Source organism: Petromyzon marinus, chromosome 41, assembly GCF_048934315.1.
Source record: "Petromyzon marinus isolate PM22_M1 ecotype Great Lakes invasive population chromosome 41, UKy_Petmar_22M1.pri1.0, whole genome shotgun sequence".
Taxonomy (NCBI): Eukaryota; Metazoa; Chordata; class Hyperoartia; order Petromyzontiformes; family Petromyzontidae; genus Petromyzon; species Petromyzon marinus.
The window spans coordinates 1,157,699-1,178,382 of record NC_133707.1 but is presented as its reverse complement, the minus strand read 5'-3'; the positions used below and the strand labels follow the sequence as shown (position 1 = coordinate 1,178,382).

The 20,684-nt window shown below is 44.2% G+C and overlaps 1 long non-coding RNA gene across 1 annotated transcript in view; it reads left to right on the top strand.

Moving 5' to 3' along the window:
• Positions 1-5: 5 nt before the first annotated feature.
• LOC142930541 (uncharacterized) overlaps positions 6-20,684 on the top strand; it is a 695,545-nt gene continuing 674,866 nt past the window's right edge. Inside the window, exon 1 of the long non-coding RNA XR_012946494.1 lies at positions 6-536. This is a non-coding gene — a long non-coding RNA (uncharacterized LOC142930541). The remainder of the gene's footprint in view (positions 537-20,684) is intronic.

The window sequence follows — 20,684 nt, the reverse complement described above, 5'->3', positions numbered from 1 at the left end:
GATCAGGCTGTGATATTTTAAATCACTTGTTTATTATTATGTTTTTTTCTATCTACGTGACTTTACCGAAAGAAGAACCATAGAATATCAATTCCTGCAGTCACGAAAGTTGTAAGTCAACATTTGGCTTCAGAATAACTTGATGCGACAGGATTCGCCCGACGTAGCTTCGTATTGAAGTTGAATAACTTGATCGGTAACGTAACGCACACGATACAGTATTCATTCCCAATCTTACAAGCGACCCCTTTAACGATCCATTACGTGTCACTTGACTAAACTCTCTGAAATGACAATTACATTGAATTGTTGTACGAAGGAGACGGACTTGACTTGCTTTGTTCTCCAAAGAGAAAACAAACCGTAATGGTTATTTTGCGTTGTGCGACGATGGGAGGTTTTTGTTTTTCCACTTGTAGCAATAAAACAGAGGTTAATTTGAGACGTTTAAATAACCAAGCCCACGCCTCGTCAATCCATACCGTTTACTAGCCCGTATCTTGTACAGGGAAATTGAGTTTTCAGGTCCATACAGCGTACAGCCGTTTCAATACGGGCAAAAAATGTTGTTTGCACCTTGTGATGGGACTTTTGTAGGATGAATGTTGAGACTTATAAGGGGCACGGGGTGACCTATAAGGTCTGGCTTGCTCTGTAATCAGGTAGGGCACTGATAAGGGGTGGATAGGTGTAGTGACGTAGAATGAGTTACCGAAGCACGTGCCGCTGGGAGATTGGTAGACAATAGAAGTAGGGGTAGACAATAGAAGTAGGGGTGGACAATAGAAGTAGGGGTAGACAATAGAAGTAGGGGTAGACAATAGAAGTAGGGGTGGACAATAGAAGTAGGGGTAGACAATAGAAGTAGTGGTAGACAATAGAAGTAGTGGTGGACAATAGAAGTAGTGGTAGACAATAGGAGTAGGGGTAGACAATAGAAGTAGGGGTGGACAATAGAAGTAGGGGTAGACAATAGAAGTAGTGGTAGACAGTAGAAGTAGGGGTAGACAATAGAAGTGGGGGTGGACAATAGAAGTATGTGTGGACAATAGAAGTAGGGGTAGACAATAGAAGTAGTGGTAGACAATAGAAGTAGTGGTAGACAATGGAAGTAGGGGTAGACAATAGAAGTAGTGGTAGACAATAGAAGTAGGGGTAGACAATAGAAGTAGGGGTAGACAATAGAAGTAGGGGTGGACAATAGAAGTAGGGGTAGACAATAGAAGTAGGGGTAGACAATAGAAGTATGGGTGGACAATAGAAGTAGGGGTAGACAATAGAAGTAGGGGTGGACAATAGAAGTAGTGGTAGATAATAGAAGTAGGGGTAGACAATAGAAGTAGGGGTAGACAATAGAAGTGGGGGTGGACAATAGAAGTATGGGTGGACAATAGAAGTAGGGGTAGACAATAGAAGTAGGGGTAGACAATAGAAGTAGGGGTAGACAATGGAAGTAGGGGTAGACAATAGAAGTAGTGGTAGACAATAGAAGTAGGGGTAGACAATAGAAGTAGGGGTAGACAATAGAAGTGGGGGTGGACAATAGAAGTAGGGGGTAGACAATAGAAGTAGGGGTGGACAATAGAAGTGGGGGTGGACAATAGAAGTAGGGGTAGACAATAGAAGTAGGGGTAGACAATGGAAGTAGGGGTAGACAATAGAAGTAGGGGTAGACAATAAAAGTGGGGGTGGACAATAGAAGTGGGGGTAGACAATAGAAGTAGTGGTAGACAATGGAAGTAGGGGTAGACAATAGAAGTAGACAATAGAAGTGGGGGTGGACAATAGAAGTAGGGGTAGACAATAGAAGTAGTGGTAGACAATGGAAGGAGGGGTAGACAATAGAAGTGGGGCTGGACAATAGAAGTAGGGGTAGACAATAGAAGTGGTAGACAATGGAAGGAGGGGTAGACAATAGAAGTAGTGGTAGACAATGGAAGTATGGGTAGACAATGGAAGTAGGGGTAGACAATGGAAGTAGGTGTAGACAATAAAAGTAGACAATAGAAGTTGGGGTAGCAGCCCGTTCTACCGGTTGCACCTGGGGGCAAGGCACGGAGCCACCTGGGGGATCCAGAGGGGTGCGGGGCCGAGGGATGAGCCTGGCCACGCCCTTCAGGATACAAGGCGAGCCCCGACTCACAGTCGGGGCCGCTGGGGTGGGGACTGGGTCTGTTCGTGCTGCCGGCCTCGTCATCGTCGCCGCTCTGCAAGCCGTAGGGCTGGCAGCGTGCTGGCTGTCCCCACCCGGTATGGAGTTGTCCCCGAAGGCTGTGAAGGCCGGAAATAAAGAGGGAGTACTTCCAACTCGTGTCTCGTTTAGAACACTGCACAGGTGTGAAATGGGCACCCCACTATTTCCAAGGAATCTAGTCTGCTCGTGGCAAAAAAAAAACATGTAACAACGCATGCTCCGATAATGTACGCATTGTCTTTGAAAGTTACCACCACCAGAGACGACACGTCCTCCTTTACATGGCCTTGTCTCAACCAGTGTCACACCAGAGAACGCCAAAAGGTGAACGGTGCAAAGGCAATGCAAGTGTTGAATTAGTAATAGCTCGGGTTTGAGCGGATATTATCTATGGGGCCTTTTATGGTGGCCAAAAAAGGTCCATAAACAAAGTGGCAGTTCGCCATCACTGGCTAAAGTCGACTCTGCTGGTGAGAGCCTGCGTGTTGAAACCTGTCCAGTCCGCTTGTTCCGAATGAACGCTGCTGAAATGATGCAGTCCCAAGAAGGCCGTGTGGCTGACGGGATGTGTAAAAACAACAACAAAACGTTAACATTTGATGTGGTGAGACATGTGAAGATATATTGTCAAATTATTTTGTTTCAATGGAATGCAGTATGGTTGTGTAATTACTTGAAAGAAGGATATACACACGAATGAACTGTGTAATGTGCATCGTTGTAACGTGTAATTTAGCTTGATCAAATACTATACGTTAATGTTTAGGTATATATACTGTATATATCGTCAACGTTCATGGGCACTGCATCTCAGATTCGCTGAAAATCAGCCAGCCAGGCGATCAGTTGGCACCATCAACCATTGCCCAATCTCTGCGGTCCTTTATATATCCGGATGTTTTCAGTTCATTAATGGGCAATGTGTGGGAGGGAACCGGAAAAAACCCATCCGTGCAGGGGGCAACACTCTATCCCATATACAGATGGAACAGATAATTATATATTCTATGGTTATTTTGGTAAAGTCACGGAGATAGAAAAATTATTAAAATATCACGACGTTTCGATCGCAACGCAAGCGATTGAAACGACAGCTTGTGTTGTGATCGAAACGTCGTGATATTTTTAATGACAATTTATTTTTCTATTTATGGATCTTTACCAAAAGAACCATGCAGTGAGGGAAAAAAGTATTTGATCCCCTGCTGATTTTGTGCGTTTGCCCACTGACAAATAAATGATCAGTCTATAATTTTAATGGTAGGTTTATTTGAACAGTGAGAGACAGAATAACAACAACAAAATCCAGAAAAACGCATGTCAAAAATGTTATAAATTTATTTGCATTTTAATGACGGAAATAAGTATTTGACCCCTCTGCAAAACATGACTTAGTACTTGTTGGCAAAACCCTTGTTGGCAATCACAGAGGTCAGACGTTTCTTGTAGTTGGCCACCAGGTTTGCACACATCTCAGGAGGGATTTTGTCCCACTCCTCTTTGCAGATCTTCTCCAAGTCATTAAAGTTTCGAGGCTGACGTTTGGCAACTCGAACCTTCAGCTCTCTCCACAGATTGTCTATGGGATTAAGGTCTGGAGACTGGCTAGGCCACTCCAGGACCTTAATGTGCTTCTTCTTGAGCCACTCCTTTGTTGCCTTGGCCGTGTGTTTTGGGTCATTGTCATGCTGGAATACCCATCCACGACCCATTTTCAATGCCCTGGCTGAGGGAAGGAGGTTCTCACCCAAGATTTGACGGTACATGGCCCCGTCCATCGTCCCTTTGATGCGGTGAAGTTGTCCTGTCCCCTTAGCAGAAAAACACCCCCAAAGCATAATGTTTCCACCTCCATGTTTGACGGTGGCGATGGTGTTCTTTGGGTCATAGGCAGCATTCCTCCTCCTCCAAACACGGCGAGTTGAGTTGATGCCAAAGAGCTCCATTTTGGTCTCATCTGACCGCAACACTTTCACCCAGTTGAAAGTGTTGTGGTCAGAATCATTCAGATGTTCATTGGCAAACTTCAGACGGGCATGTATATGTGCTTTCTTGAGCAGGGGTACCTTGCGGGCGCTGCAGGATTTCAGTCCTTCTCGGCGTAGTGTGTTACCAATTGTTTTCTTGGTGGCTATGGTCCCAGCTGCCTTGAGATCATTGACAAGATCCTCTCGTGTAGTTCTGGGCTGATTCCTCATCGTTCACATGATCATTGCAACTCCACGAGGTGAGATCTTTCATGGAGCCCCAGGCCGAGGGAGATTGACAGTTCTTTTGTGTTTCTTCCATTTGCGAATAATCACCTTCTCACCAAGCTGCTTGGCAATGGTCTTGTAGCCCATTCCAGCCTTGTGTAGGTCTACAATCTTGTCCGTGACATCATTGGAGAACTCTTTGGTCTTGGCCATTGTGGAGAGTTTGGAATCTGATTGTTTGATTGCTTCTATGGACAGGTGTCTTTTATACAGGTAACAAGCTGAGATTAGGAGCACTCCCTTTAAGAGTGTGCTCCTAATCTCAGCTCGTTGCCTGTATAAAAGATACCTGGGAGCCAGAAATCTTTCTGATGGAGAGGGGGTCAAATACTTATTTCCCTCTTTAAATGCAAATCAATTTATAACATTTTAACATGCGTTTTTCTGGATTTTTTTGTTATTCTGTTTCTCACTGTTCAAATAAACCAACCATTAAAATTATAGACTGATCATTTCTTTGTCAGTTGGCAAACGTACAAAATCAGCAGGGGATCAAATACTTTTTTTCCTCACTGTATACTATAAATTCCTGCAGTCACGAAAGTTTTAAGTCAAAAGATAATTTATATACGCCACACGTGCTGCACCACCCTTCTGGCGAGCCCAGGGTATGTGGCACCTCCTCGACACCCACGGCAAAATAGTTTCATAAGATGAGTGTGGTGATCCACTGAGTGATGAGTTTATTACGTGTGCACACGTGGGGATGGTACACGAAACAACGCTGGCTCATCAACGAGAAGCAAAGAGAGCGAACATGGAGGGACATCAGGACACCACCACGTAGCTGTCAACCCCTTATCAGTGCCTATCTTATTACAGACCAATTCAGACCTTATTGGTCACCACGTGCCGTTATGAATCTCAACGTTCATCCTATAAAGTCCCATCACAAGGGAGAAACACAAATAAATAGGCAAAAATTACGGGGATTTTTGCCCGTATTGAAACGGTTGTAGGCCGTATGGACCTGAAAACTCAATTTCCCTGTACAAGAATACGGGTAAACCGCATGGGTTGACATCTATCGTACCACAACATCCGGTCCGGCCTACAAATGTGGCAACTGCGGCCACGTCTGCCTCTCACGGATTCGACTTCGCAGCCACAGCAGACGCTGCGCTAAGACCTAACCAACCAAGGCACAATAAATCTATGGTCTCCCGAGACTGCGATGCCGACGACGACACGTGAAGAGGAAATCGGAGCACTCGGACAAAACCCTCGCTCGAGAGGGTGCAATACACTATCCCCATACAGATGGAAACAGATGGCGATTAGTCCGCTTGCTGTACATTATTGTGTCGATGTGCCATACCCTGGTACCAGAACGCAGACGATGGCACACACCCTGTCTACGGGAAGGGTGTTTCCCAACATTTGTGCAGTGATCCACCACAGTGCTAGATTACAGGGCACGTGCAGAGCCACCACCGCCCAGCAGTGGACATCATCACATTTTGATTTAAAGCTTTCGTGACTGCAGTAATTCATATTCTTAGTTTTTTCGGTAAAGTCACGTTGAAGAGAAACAACAAAATAACAAAATATATATAAAACAATAAAAAATTCTCACGACGTTTCGACCATAACTCAAACGGTCATCATCAGGTGTGTTGGTTTGCATAAATTTATTTTTAAATGACACATTTATTTATTTATAAAAAAACGTTGGCGTCACGCGCAGCGATTTGGCAGTTTGCCCAGGACTAGTCCATCTATTTTTTTGAAAAGAGGAGGGGGGAGACGAAATTTTTTATAATGTATGCTGTCTGAAAGCCACTGTAAGCGTGAACAATCAATTAAGAACTGAAATGGTTTATCAAATCTTTCCAATGATTGCTAAGATAGAATCCATCTTCTCGGTTGAAATTGTCTCTGTGCTTGTATATGTGGATAGCCTCATGAACGAATCTCTCATGGAAGCCAGATGGCTTACAAAGAATCTCCGTCTTGGAAAAGTCAATGGCATGTGAGCCTACTGAATTAGAACAATGATCTGCTACGGCCGAGGTGTTGGTCCTACCGTGTTTAAGGTCTGCTTTATGTTCACGAATGCGGTCCGAGACATGGCGTTTGGTTTCTCCAATGTAACTACTACCACAGAGGCAACTTAGTTTGTAGACACCAGGGTATTGTATGTCCGGAATCACATATTTTACAGACGGAACCAGATCACGGATTTTATGTAATGTGTTGAAACGGACCTGGATCTTGTGTTTATTCAAGATTTTGGAGATCTTTTTTGTGATCCCAGCAATGTAGGGTAAAGTGATGGTTTTGAAAGGCTCCTCAAGAGGGTTCTTCTTCATGGTTTGAGTGATAGCTTTGCGGATTGTATAGTCGGAGTAACCATTAGCCCTAAGAGCTTGGTGTACGTGCTTGAGTTCACTGCTTATGTGTTCCTGGTCGGATATGCATTGGGCTCTATGATACAGAGTCTTGATGAGAGAATTCTTCTGTGATGGATGGTGGTGGGAATCCGGTTTCAGATAAGCATCCGTATGGGTAGCTTTCCTGTAGACAGAGTGGCTCATTGAACCATCAGGTCTCTTTTTAATTAGGACATCCAAAAAAGGTATCTTGCCATCTATTTCGACTTCCATGGTAAATCTGATGGCTGGGTGTATGGAATTGATGTGGTCGAAGAATTGGTCTAGAGCAGGCCGGCCATGTGGCCAGATGACAAAAGTGTCATCCACGTACCTCTTCCATAAGGTTGGGCGCAGAGTGGCAGTCTGGATGGCGTCAGTCTCAAATTTCTCCATGAAAATGTTAGCTATAACTGGAGAAAGGGGGGAGCCCATTGGGGTGCCCTCAGTTTGTTTGTAGAAAGTTCCATTCCAAGTGAAGTATGTATTGGTTAAACAGTGTCTCACCAGGGGGGGTACCTCAGTGTTTAGTCCTTGATGAACCAAGTCTTCAATGATTGCAATGGTGTCAGGTACAGGAACCTTGGTGAATAAGGAAACTACATCAAAACTGACAAGCAGGTCGTCTGGGGACAGGGAAATACCCTTGATTGTTTATACCAGGTGAGTAGAATTTTGTACCGCAGAGGTGGTCTTTCCAGTGAAAGGACGCAGGATTTCAGACAAAAAACGAGCTAGTTTGTAGGTGGGGGAGCTGATAGTAGAGACTATGGGACGAAGAAGTGTATCAACTTTATGTATTTTTGGTAAGCCGTATAATCTTGGTGGCCTGGCAGCAGAAGGTTTCAACGAAAACTGTTTAGATTGATCAATTAATGCGGTTGAATCAGAAATTATTTTGTTGGTTTGTGTGACGAGGCTGTTGGTGGGATCTCTTTTTATTTTTGTATAACTACCATCGTCGAGTAATTCTTTAATTTTGTTGTTGTATTCTATTTTATCCATGATGACAGTAGCATTGCCTTTGTCAGCTGAGAGAACTACAATATCATTCCTCTTTTTAATTTATATAATTCAAAACGCTCATCTTTGCTGAGGTTGCTAGCTGGCATCTTAGCGTTTTTGAGGGTTGCAGCGATTTCAGATCTTGCTACGTCTGCAGCGATGTGACCCAGGCCCCTGAGAGCAACGTCTACTTGGGCAATTCTATCATTAACTGGTATGTGTTTAGGTGTGACTGCAAAGTTTAGACCTTTAGCTAAAACGGATTTCAGACCATCGGAAATAGAACTGTTACTGCGATTAATTACGACTTTATTAACGTCTAACTTTTTGGTGTGTGGGTCCGGTCTTTTGTTGAAGAGGAGGTTAAATTTGGAAATCAGGTTTTCCTTACATTTGGTCGACATAGTAGCAGCTGAAGAGGCAGTTATATTGTCTACATGTTCCCAATCCGATGTGGACATTATTGCCGTCAATGATAAGTGTGATTTGTAGAGTGTCTTGTCTAACTGATCTAGTTCTGTGCGTATAAGTCTGATTTTTTCTGAGATAAGAGCTAAGCTAGTTTTGAAAAGAATTCGTTTCGCATTAGAAGAAGTTACAGCAGCAGAGGTCAGTGTAAATGCGATTGGTATTACCCCAGAGTCACGGCATCTCTTCAGGAAGGTGAGAGACTCGATCAGCTGAGCTTTCTTATCCCGGAGTTTGTTGAAGGATCTTAAAGTTATGTGAAAACCCTCCCCGTAGAGGCGATTAAATTTTGATTTAAAGCTTTCGTGACTGCAGTAATTAATATTCTTAGTTTTTTCGGTAAAGTCACGTTGAAGAGAAACAACAAAATAACAAAATATATATAAAACAATAAAAAATTCTCACGACGTTTCGACCATAACTCAAACGGTCATCATCAGGTGTGTTGGTTTGCATAAATTTATTTTTAAACGGCACATTTATTTATTTATAAAAAACGTTGGCGTCACGCGCAGCGATTTGGCAGTTTGCCCAGGACTAGTCCATCTATTTTTTTGAAAAGAGGAGGGGGGAGACGAAATTTTTTATAATGTATGCTGTCTGAAAGCCACTGTAAGCGTGAACAATCAATTAAGAACTGAAATGGTTTATCAAATCTTTCCAATGATTGCTAAGATAGAATCCATCTTCTCGGTTGAAATTGTCTCTGTGCTTGTATATGTGGATAGCCTCATGAACGAATCTCTCATGGAAGCCAGATGGCTTACAAAGAATCTCCGTCTTGGAAAAGTCAATGGCATGTGAGCCTACTGAATTAGAACAATGATCTGCTACGGCCGAGGTGTTGGTCCTACCGTGTTTAAGGTCTGCTTTATGTTCACGAATGCGGTCCGAGACATGGCGTTTGGTTTCTCCAATGTAACTACTACCACAGAGGCAACTTAGTTTGTAGACACCAGGGTATTGTATGTCCGGAATCACATATTTTACAGACGGAACCAGATCACGGATTTTATGTAATGTGTTGAAACGGACCTGGATCTTGTGTTTATTCAAGATTTTGGAGATCTTTTTTGTGATCCCAGCAATGTAGGGTAAAGTGATGGTTTTGAAAGGCTCCTCAAGAGGGTTCTTCTTCATGGTTTGAGTGATAGCTTTGCGGATTGTATAGTCGGAGTAACCATTAGCCCTAATGGTTAATATCCATTATTAGACGTCTGATAGCACAGTACTTGTTTGGCCATTGGTAGATGATCCTATTTCTAAATGCAGCTTGCTCGGTTGGTTGGTTGGCCTCAAAATTGAGCGTTATTCAGTTCTGTGTGACGTTTGTGAACAATTATATAGGGTACGCGTGATAAATAGCAAAATTGGATCTGTAATTCTGCAAATGGGTTGTCTTTTATCCATAATAGAGGTTTTTGGGTGAGATCGCGTAAATATATTAATGTCGTTAAACCCGCCGCCACCCGACACAGCCAACTAGTAAGGGTTGTCACGTAAACAGAACGTGCCAATTCGTCACTAGTACAGCACACCGGTGTGTTGGAGAGTCAAGCCACAACATTTACAATCTGAGTACGACGTTTCACCAGTAATTACAACTTGCTTCATCAGGCGACAGCCAGATTTGTGAAGTCTAACTGTTTCGTTCCTTATATAGAGGCGTAGATGTGTTGACCACCCTTCTGCGCTCTAGCACAAGCACATTGTATGGGGGGGGGGGGGGTGTTACTGAGGCAACGTACATTATGCATGTGCATTATGCGAGCCCTTTGAACTTGTCCTTCCTGTCTATTGTGTGTATTAAAATAGCCCTACCAACGGTAATCCCTATTGAAGTACGCTGCCCTTTGTAGGCATGTATTTAAATATTGTATTATTTGATGATGCGCTTCCACGCAGAACTAAGACGGTAGCTATCCGAACGGTTAAAGGTATTTTGATTTATTTCAATTTCGATAGCTTTTCTAATTAGTCTTGGCCAGTAATAGCTAGTTTTGCACAGAACTTCAACATTATCAAAATCAATTGAGTGTCCTTGTTGACACGCGTGTTCTGCTACTGCTGACAGTTGCATTTGGGAGAATTTAATATTTCTCTGATGTTCTTTTAGTCTCGTGCTGATCATATGTCCTGTTTGCCCAACATAACATTTACCACACCTGCAGTTAATTCTGCATTGGAGAATTGCATGCTTTGAATTACACCGAGAGACAGAAAGAGGAACACAGGAATCAGGGAACAAACGCCAATTTAAATAATCAGATTTACTGTTATAGAAATTAAGTGGACATATGTGACAAAGAGCTTTAAGCTCATCGGATTCCTCCTGTATTAATACATATTTAGATTATGATATTCTCATTCAGAAGTGGGCTTGAGGAGGAGGACACTCCTATGGTCAATGGGAGAGGCTGGTGACGGAATGGCAGCCAAAGTCAGGATGATACCTGAGACGATGCCTACAGTGGAGACAGCTCACGTGGCATCACGAGGTTGTGGCATCACACTATTGTAGGCATGGCTTCATCTAGCTGACATTTGGGACAGTTACCTAACAATGTTTACAATACGATTAGATATTTACAGTCCAAATCTCTCTGCCAAGAGACATATACCTCGGTAAGGCTCTAACCTGTTTCAATTAAGTCACATTATACAGCACTGTTGGCAATATGTAACATTCTGCGCTGTATTACTGTGAACTCTGAATACCACACAAAGTAGCTCTACACCACTGCTTCATCATGTCTGCAATAAGCATCCCATTTTTTAATGTGGCATTACAGAATATATCTATTTAAATTTCATCATGGAATTTTAAATAAGGCATTGAGTTTTAACCTCTCTTACACATAGCATAGTGTAAAGATCATTATTATTTTTAGTAATGTACTGTTAATCATAATTGCATTCCGACGTTTTTGTATGTTTTTAAATGGCATTTCTATTCTGCTAAATGTTTATCTCGAAGGGTTCTTAATCGTTTTGAGTCCATTAATCTGTACAGTTTATTCAATATCATATTGTAACATGCAGTTGTTAAGTTCTGTGTATGAACCCCACGCATCTGTAGATCATTGGCACTGATTGCTAACAATATACTGGGCGGTACATTACAATAAAAAACACAAATCAGTGCAGTTTAATTTGGTGGTACACTATACATTTCTTAGGCGAACTATTTGTTTAACTTCGCTAATAAACCAACTTGTTCTATTACCGTCGCAAAAAAACAAACACTTTACAGTGACACGTTGAAAAAAGTACATAATAAATAAAACATTTGGTTTCAATAGAAAAATGTTCCTGGCTGCTGTGTCAGCAATTTTTGATCAGCTGGAGCAAAACTCAAGTCGCGTGGCTGCGGTCAAACAAATAGCCGGGCGTTGGTGGCTATGCACGTGGCCTGTAATACAGCGCTCTGGGAGCAGCAGCTAGGGTTGGTGGATCACCGCACCCTTCCCGTGGGCAGGGTATGTGCCACATTCTGCGTTATCTTACCGGGGTATGGCACATCGCCACAGTGTTGTACATCAAGCGGACTAATCGCCACATGTTTCCATCTGTACGGGGATATAGTGTTTCCCCCTCGCGAGCGTGGGTCTTCTCCGGGTGCTGCGGAACCCTCCCTGTAGAGTAAACTCGTCACAAGTTGGCTGGGCACGTCTTAAAGTGAAAACCCAATGCAAAACACTCCGGAATAAATAAACGGACGAACCGGTGTGGTTTTCCTGAATAAATAAGTAAATGAGTATTACTACTACCACTAAATGCCCTGGTCGACATTTCAACCGTCACGTTTGCAGACGGGAACCGCGCGATGCCAGTGCGTTCGGTTGTTTCGCCTCGAGTTGCCACGTCTCGCCGGGGAGGGCGATGCCTCCTCTGTTAAGGGCTCATCCCACTCGACATTCTTCTGCGGTCGTCAAGCAAACAAAATTAGGTACTATACAGCCAATCCTCGTACATACACAGGGGGTGAGAGCTACGGCAGATCGCACCATAGACACAAGCAGCCCGTATCATGACTCATTCTGATCATTAGGGTTTTACATTCAGAATCAGAATATGCATTTATACTGTACTTGAGGAATCCGATGAGCTATAAAGCGCTTTTTCACAGAGCTTGTAATGCCCCCGTGAGTTTTCGTACGCTGCCACGACCCCAAGCTCCCCCTTTAACTTTAAACAAGGTCAGGCTACAGGATCGATTGCTGTGCGTGTCGTATATATGTACTGTATGTAGGACTTTTACCGTACGTATCCAACCGTGCTAATCGGAGGTGCGGGTGTCATCAATACTGCCTCGCATTCTGTTCAGATGTGGTAAATGCTTTGTCTTAATTATTATCGCCATCAGCCATGTTCAATCTACTGCTGGATGAAGGTATCCTCCTCACCTCCCCCCCAACTACACTATTAGGAGGGAATTGGCGAAAATACCTGCCATGGGACATGCACTCCTCACACTCAGTTGGCCCAGCTGCTTGGAATTTAGCCAAACACACGAGGACATAATTTAATCATACCCACACATCTGAAGTGTCTGGTTAATATGATTGTGCAATCATTAATATTGCTATGCGCCATGTGATATATATATATTTTTAAAGGAACACGCTGGTAATTCCTCTGGATTAATTCCATGCCAACACGATTTTTTGGTGACCAATTAGCACATGCAGCACAGCAGTCCAATGTATGTTTTTTATCGAATCCAATCCAGCACATGGCACTTTTACGACAAAGGCATCTGTTGTGTACAGTGTTTTGATTCGCAAATATTATGTATGGCTGTATGTTGAACTTATTTCGCACCGTGCACAGCCAACCTTACTAATCGGTGGTGCGAGGGAAGGAAAACGAACGAAACACAAAAAGCAGTTCTCAAGAAATTAGTTTTCAATCTAGATTAAAATATGGGAATATATATGACTCAAACGCTCACAAGGAAAATACAGCTAAAGTTGAAAAGAGTGCAAATGAGTGAGACAGACAGAGGAATTTGTGGATAAGAGAACATACACAAGCTAGAGACATGATTTTTACTGTTCATAAAAGCGACTTCAGTATCTGATTATTTATTTATATTGGAGGAATCCGATAAGCTATGAAGCTCTTTTTCACAGATGTCCAGTACAGACGTGGGCAAAGCGCACCGCTGGAAGGGACCAGCGGTCGAGACTAATAACGGAGTGGCAGCCAAAGAAGAGGGAATTTGCCCGAGAGGATGTCCACCGTGAATGATGGAACGATGAAATCAGGACGGTGACAAGTGGCGACGGTTCGGGGGAGGCCTTCATCCAGCAGTGGATGAATCATGGCTGATGATAATCAAATGATATGTGCATTAAGCTGCAGCGAATAAGTACAACGTGTATTTGTAAGAACTTTTATTTTTTATTTTACACTCGTTTGCTTTGAAGACTGTTACTGGGAATATTTCAAGACGCGGTTGGTCACAGGACGTGACAGCCTCACTCTGGCTCACGTGCGACTGCAACATCATGGGATCCTTTACATGCACAAGTTGGCGGACGGGATGTTCCCACCCAAGGACAGCGCGCATTTCTCACGCGCCACTATCATCCCTTGAAGGGAGAAACACACACACAATTGCGTTCAGAAGATGAATCCTTTATTCTCGTGCGAGATATTCTGATTCCCCTTCACTGATCATGACCTTGAAAATTTCAATGTGATTCAATTGCAAGTTGAATCATCATTCGTCATCTTCGGCTGTGTGATTTATCCACTGGTGGTCAAAGGCCCTCCTCAAGGCGTCGCCGTCTCTCACGAATCCTCCTGCACACGACTCGATTCCGTTTCTCCGCCCTGGTGGTGGTGGTGGTCTTCACTCCTCGCCGTTACTCTTGACCATCGGCCACGATGTGCACGGTTTGATACGTACGGTGCGACAAAAAAAGTTCAACATACATCATCCATCATAGCCACAGGTTGTGCTCAAGCCTACGTCATTTTAGTAGCAGTCAATATGCAATACCAGTGGGCCTAAAGAATCACATTTTAAGTAAATATATAAGGTGCTTAAAAAAAATGTGAACACTTCTGAGGATTTGCAACGACAACACCACGTGACATGTGCTGCTGCCTCCGGGTTCTGGAGGTCACCGGGAGAAGATTCCAGGCCACGTGTTGACAACGATGGCGAACAAGTGGAGACTCTTTGACGTTTTGAAGCTATGCACATACATTTGTTATCATGTTACAGTGTATTATCTGTTCCTTCTCCATTAAAAACTATAGTCCCATAAAAGTGTTAAACATTTTATGAAGCACCCTGTATATAACCTACGATATGGATCAGAGACCATTATACAAATAAATTAGAATAATATACCGTACTGTTACAGCCCTTTTGTTAATCCACTCCTGGATGAGGGCCTCCAAATGCATGCTGGGTGGCTGGTGAGGGTTTGTTTGACCATACTTCACCACGCTGGTCACTCCTCCACCAACTGATCAGTTTGAGTGAAGTTTGGTCAAACCCCGATGTGTTGGGGGACCTTTATCCAGCATTGAGTCGACAAAAGGGCTGTCAACAATGAGTATTATGTAATGTTCTTGGCACTGCCTGGCTGAACTAACAACTCAAGAGGCTTGATTAAGATTTGTGAAATGTGTCTGTACCGTAGAGTACAATTCAGGTGAAAAATACACGCTCGCTCACGCGGTTTGCTGACAATCATTTTCGATGTTAAATACAAGCCGATCTAAACAAAATAATCACATTTTCATTTTTTTTACGATCATGAAATCGCTTTCAAAATAAATTACTGCGAGCGAGGTTCCTGTCCGTGTTTCAAACTTAAATAAAAAAGCATACATTGTAAACACATTATCGTGCTCACGCTCAAGAACTGAAAGGAACTTATCTCCTCACAAACGTTCACATCTTTACACAATAAACCAACAAGAACTTGATTTGAAGCTTTCGTTACTGCAATAATTCATACTCTTTGGTTCTTTCGGTAAATTCACGTAGGTTCATTTTATATTTTATACCTACGTGACCAACAAGAGTTAAATTGCGAAAGAAAAAGAAACCTCTTTAACGTTCGTAAAAAAAAAGAATCCAAAGGAAACTAAATCCTGCCGTGGATTTTACTTCACTCGAGTCTCATCAGCAGACCCGTAGCCGTTTGCACGTGTCCTGCAGGGTTGTGGAATCCCAAATCTTTCCCTGTATATATTTAGCATTATTATCGGGGTGGAGTGGTAGCACAGTGCTTAGGTTAGCACACCGCTCCAATGAAACCGGCGACTTGAGTTCGATGCCCAGCCGAGGTTGGCAATCACGGGCAAGTGATATCCGAATCCAGTCCTGGGCCTCCTTTGCTTCACCTCGATGCATTCCCACGTGATGAGACACTTCGTTGAGCGATTATTTGTGGCCAGGTCGCTTCTGAAAAAATAGCTACATAGCTCAATGGGCCTTACCTGGTAAAATAAAAAATAGTTTTAGTTTATCTGCACTGAAGTGCTTTTGTGGTCAAAAATAACCTCCATGACCAACGTGACATGGGGAGGTTCTTCATGCATCGGTCGATTGACAAAGAGCTGCACAATTAACAATGATATAAATGTGGTTGTCATCTGTTTCTCAGGGTCATCCTCTTGTTGGGGCAGCTGTCATGGGAATTCTGTAAGTCTTCCCGGGACAAGGTTTTTGTCAGTTGCTTTAAAATGATAATGCAACGCACCACTCAGGAAAACGCATTTGTGTGGTTCACTCCCCCTCTGATGTGTTGTGAGATATTCCGATCGTGCACTGGAGCGATGCACTTTGAAATTTTAGATTGAACACTAATTTCTTTAGAACTGCTTTTTGGGTTTAGTTTTGTCCTCCGCACCTCCGATTAGCTACGTACGGTGTGAAAGAAGTTCAACGTACTCTTCTTCTTCCCACAATGTATTCCTGGGTTTTTTAGTTGTTGTGGGTTTGTCGAGATGGCGACGTTACCCACAATCCACACACACAGCGACTTGGCATCATATCCCCGTAGCGTTGCCCTGCGGCGGTGAGAGACACGGGGGCAAGCAGAGGAGGAGGGTGAATGTTGTCCTTGGCAGTGGTAGCTGGCACACGGAGGAGCAGTGGGGTTCCGAATTGGCCCAGGCCACAGTTTACTCTGGCTAACAGGCCCTTTGAGGTCTCGTGAAAACCCCCTTGGAAGCCTTCCTCTCCGCTCTGCCTCCCCTTGGCAAAAGGGGCATGCCTCGCTCGGCTCGCAGCGCCAGCGGGCCCGGGTCAAACACAAAAGGCGCTTTTAAAATAAAGACAGAGAGAGAGAGAGATCCGCACGCAGGTCGACGCGAGTGCGTCCACCACCACCACCACCCCCTCCACCACCACCATGGGCTCGGTGTATGGGAATGTCGAGGGGGGGTGTAAGTGGCGTTACAACTCGCGGCTTTGTGCTGCGGCCACACGGGCGGGGAGGTTCGTGGTGGCGGAGGGAGAGGCCGAGGGCGGCGCAAGCCCAGGGAGAGGGAGCAGCAATGACCAAGTCGGCAACAAAGGCCCCGTTTGAGAGCGCCACTCCCGATGCGAGTGACGCTTTGAGGACCTCAATCCGGCAATTAAATCCCAAACTCGGATCTCGCCACCGATTATGAATGGCGCGCGCCAGTTTGTAAAAAAAATGTTGTCGAGTATTTTTTTTTGTTTAGTAACAAGAAAGTATTAGCTCATGGTGAGTGTTTTGTGTGTGTGGTGAATTAAGATTCCCCTTAGACGTACACAAGAATGTGCATCCAGTGCTCACACCGCCCTTACGAACACAACCTACAGTTGTATTTTTTTGGGGAATAAAAAACGTGACTGTGTGTGTGTGTGCTGCGTGCAGATGGACACAGGCCAGCTGAGCATGCAGAACAGTTTTACCACTCACATCGCTGTCAACCCATAAGGTTTACCCGTGTTCTTGTGTACGGGGAAATATAGTTTTCAGGTTCATACGACGTATAGCCGTTTCAGTACGGGCCAAACATGTTTTGTCTATTTGTTTGTGTTCTTTGGTTCTTTCGGTAAAGTCACGTAGAATGAGAATAAAATAATAAAATAACGCAATAAAATTCTCACGACGTTTCTCCCTTGTGATGGGACGCTGTAGGATGGACGTTGATATTTATAAGGGGCACGGGGTGACCAGTAAGGTCTGAATTAGTCTGCAATAAGGTTGGCACTCGCTCCCAGGCCTATGGCCAAATCACCCCCAAGGTGCCCGACGATCAGGCCTAGGAAGCCACCAGAGTGATAAGCGAGGATTCATGCCACCTCATGCGGACTGCGGGGACTGAGGCAAGGGAGCTCGATGACGCTGCAGCGGCTTGCCCTCGTGGTTCGCGAGGCGCGGCACGTGTGGCCTCGTCGTTCGCGAGTTGCTGCGCGGTATTCGCGAGGTGGCCGATCCTGGGCCCTCCCCTCGGTCGACTCGGACTCAAAGTAGTACTCGGTGCGGTGTGTAAGCATCTGCGCTGGGGAGACAAAGTTGGCCGGGCGTGGTTGCTGGCTACCCCCACCCCCTCATGTGCCGTGTTGGCCTTCATAGGTGCTCTCTAACAACACTTGCCCCAAGAGTCTGTTAAGGCTATAGGGAGGATCTTTGTCTTTACAGAAGACCGCATGGCCTTGGTCTGCTGTACAGCAGCCAATGTAGCACATAAAGGCAAAGATCCCCCGCATAGCCTTCCGCAGACTGTTGGGGCAAGTGCTGTTAGCGAGCACCTAAATGCTGATACGGCACAGGGGGAGATGGGTGACCAACACCACGCCCGGCACACACCGCGTCAGGTACTCATTTAAGGCTAAGTCGACCAAGAGGGCGCCCAGGACCAGTTTAAATGTTGTAAAACTCCCTTCCAAGCGACGAGGTGTCATACCCTGGGTTTGCCAGGAGAAGGCAGTGCAGCAAAAAATGTTGACCACCTGTCGTGCCTTGTGGGAACATAGCTGGTCTACCCCGAGCACGCGCAGTGGGATACAGCGTTTCCCCCTTGCACGCGTGGGTTTTCTTCGGGTGCTCCGGTTTCCTCCCACATGTAAACGCTCATTAATTGGCCGATAACACCGTAATATATAGAGGACCACAGAGCTTGGGTAATTTGTATGCGCCGGCTCACCACGTGACCGCTGCCTTTCCCGCTGAGTCTGCGTTTCCTCCTTCCGCACCCGAGTCGTCTTCTCTCTTCGAGAGCGAGCGAATAGTGTTACAAATGTAAATTATCATACTAGGTAGAACTTAAAAAAAAGTTTTGCTGGCTGGGTTCCTGGCCGGATTCATGGCTGGCTCACTGGCATGCGGCCGGGCAATGTGTCTGCGTGATGCCGTCACCCACAGCGTTGAGCCGGGTTCGTGCCACGGATCTGTAACTGTGTAATCGAAAAAATTGTTGCTGGCTGGCGGAAAGGAGGGATGGACGGACGGTCACATCCAAAAGACGTGCAGGCTGCTCATTAATGTTCACCTTCGTGGAGTTGCAACTGGAAAAAAAACTGCAGTTCTGTTAACTCTTAATAATTATTATCCGTGGGTGGATTATCTTGGCCATTTACAACCACGCATTATTCTGCATAATCGAGAATTGACTGGATATAACTCACGGGGTGTCTCAAAATGAAAATAAATACATTAGCATTGCTGTATGTTGTAAATCAAATTATGATCGTATGTTTTAATTTCAGTGTGCGCTGTATATATTTTGGAGTGTGCACGATCCGTCAGAGCCAAAATAAATCCGTGGGAGTGCAAATTTGATTCTAATAGATTTAAACATTAACCAATTTTTAGGGTAATTGTGGATTTTTTGGTAATAATTAAAGGAATAACAAAAATAACTCCGGCGTGTGATTTAACTACATCCACCTGGAGTTTCACCTGCAGAGGACGTTGTTAATGTAAGCCGAAGTAAAGAAGTTGTAAATAGATCCTTTCCACACCCCCCCACCCACATGCCGACTCATTCTTCAGTCCTGTCAATCCACTGCTGGATGACGCCCTCCACGCGCCGTGTCGGTCATGGGTAATGTTTTGACCATACTTCACCGCCCTCCTGAGTGTGAGTTGGTGAAGTTGGCGGTGGGGGGGGGTACCCATGATCAGATATGATTCATCACCGCTGATGTTAACCGTGGCTGCGTCTGGCTTCAGAGCACTGCACTCACCACTGCGCCAACCCCTCCCCGCTGGCATTCCATTGCGTGCTGGTTCTTAGCTGGTTTCACATATATGCATAGGTTATTGTTATTTATAAAGAGTCAAACGCGCTACATCAACATTTGCAACGTGCACTCTATTCGCGTTTACCCGGATCAATCGTGCATATCACAGATGAGAACTAAATTAATGTAACAAATGTATCGTCGAAGACCAACCTAAATGGCATTTTTAATTGCACGGGTTCACATGTTTACAAGTTCACATGTCTACATGTTCACATGTTTAACGGACGATCCTTTTATTTACGGGGGTCTTGGTTTTAAGAAAGGCGCCTTTACAGAAATAAAGTTTGATTGATTTTGCAAATATCATCAACATCACAATCACGATGTTTTTTTCTCCCTTCAGATCTTCGAAAGTAACACTTTTTTATTGGCTGCATTTTAATGTCTACAGATTATTTTGACATTAGGTAGGGATAACGCTACCATGGTGCAATGGTTAGCAAATTTGACTTTCATTGGAGATCCTTCTGACAGCAGTGGTTAGTGCAGTTTTGCAATTTTACATCACGTTTTAATGTGTGCAGTTCATTTTATAAATGTGCACTAATACATCGATATACGAAGCAGATGCATTCCTGGAGATTCGTTCAAAAATTCGTATCTTGAATACATTATAACATCGGTAATGAGGATGCGTTGCCAGCTTTCATAACTTATAATTTCTCACTATAAATACTTCATAACTTAACAATGATATTAACTCCCTTGCCTGGCATGCAGGAGGTCGTGCGTTCAATCCATGCGGTCGCATGGATTTTTCTCCAGGTCCTCCGGTTTTTCCCTCCACATTTAACATGCGTTTAAGGTATTTTGACTGCTTTAGATTTCCACGTGAAGGCACTTCATTAGGCTATCACTTATGGCCAGGTCACATAAGAAAAAGAGCTGTATAACTCTGCGGGCCTTACCTGGTAAATCTTATTTTTTTGTCCGTGATTTGCTTACCTTACCTATACTTTGCACTCCTATGGTGTTTTTGTATTGTTGTTGTCGTAACTTTCTGACCCCCCCCCCCCCCTTACTGGACATTTATGAAAAAATAGCTTCACAGCTCAGCGGCTTTCTCCAGTATAAAGATTCTGATTCTCTTTCCACGACACATTAACACGATCTAATCCGAGTTCAGTTCTTGCTCA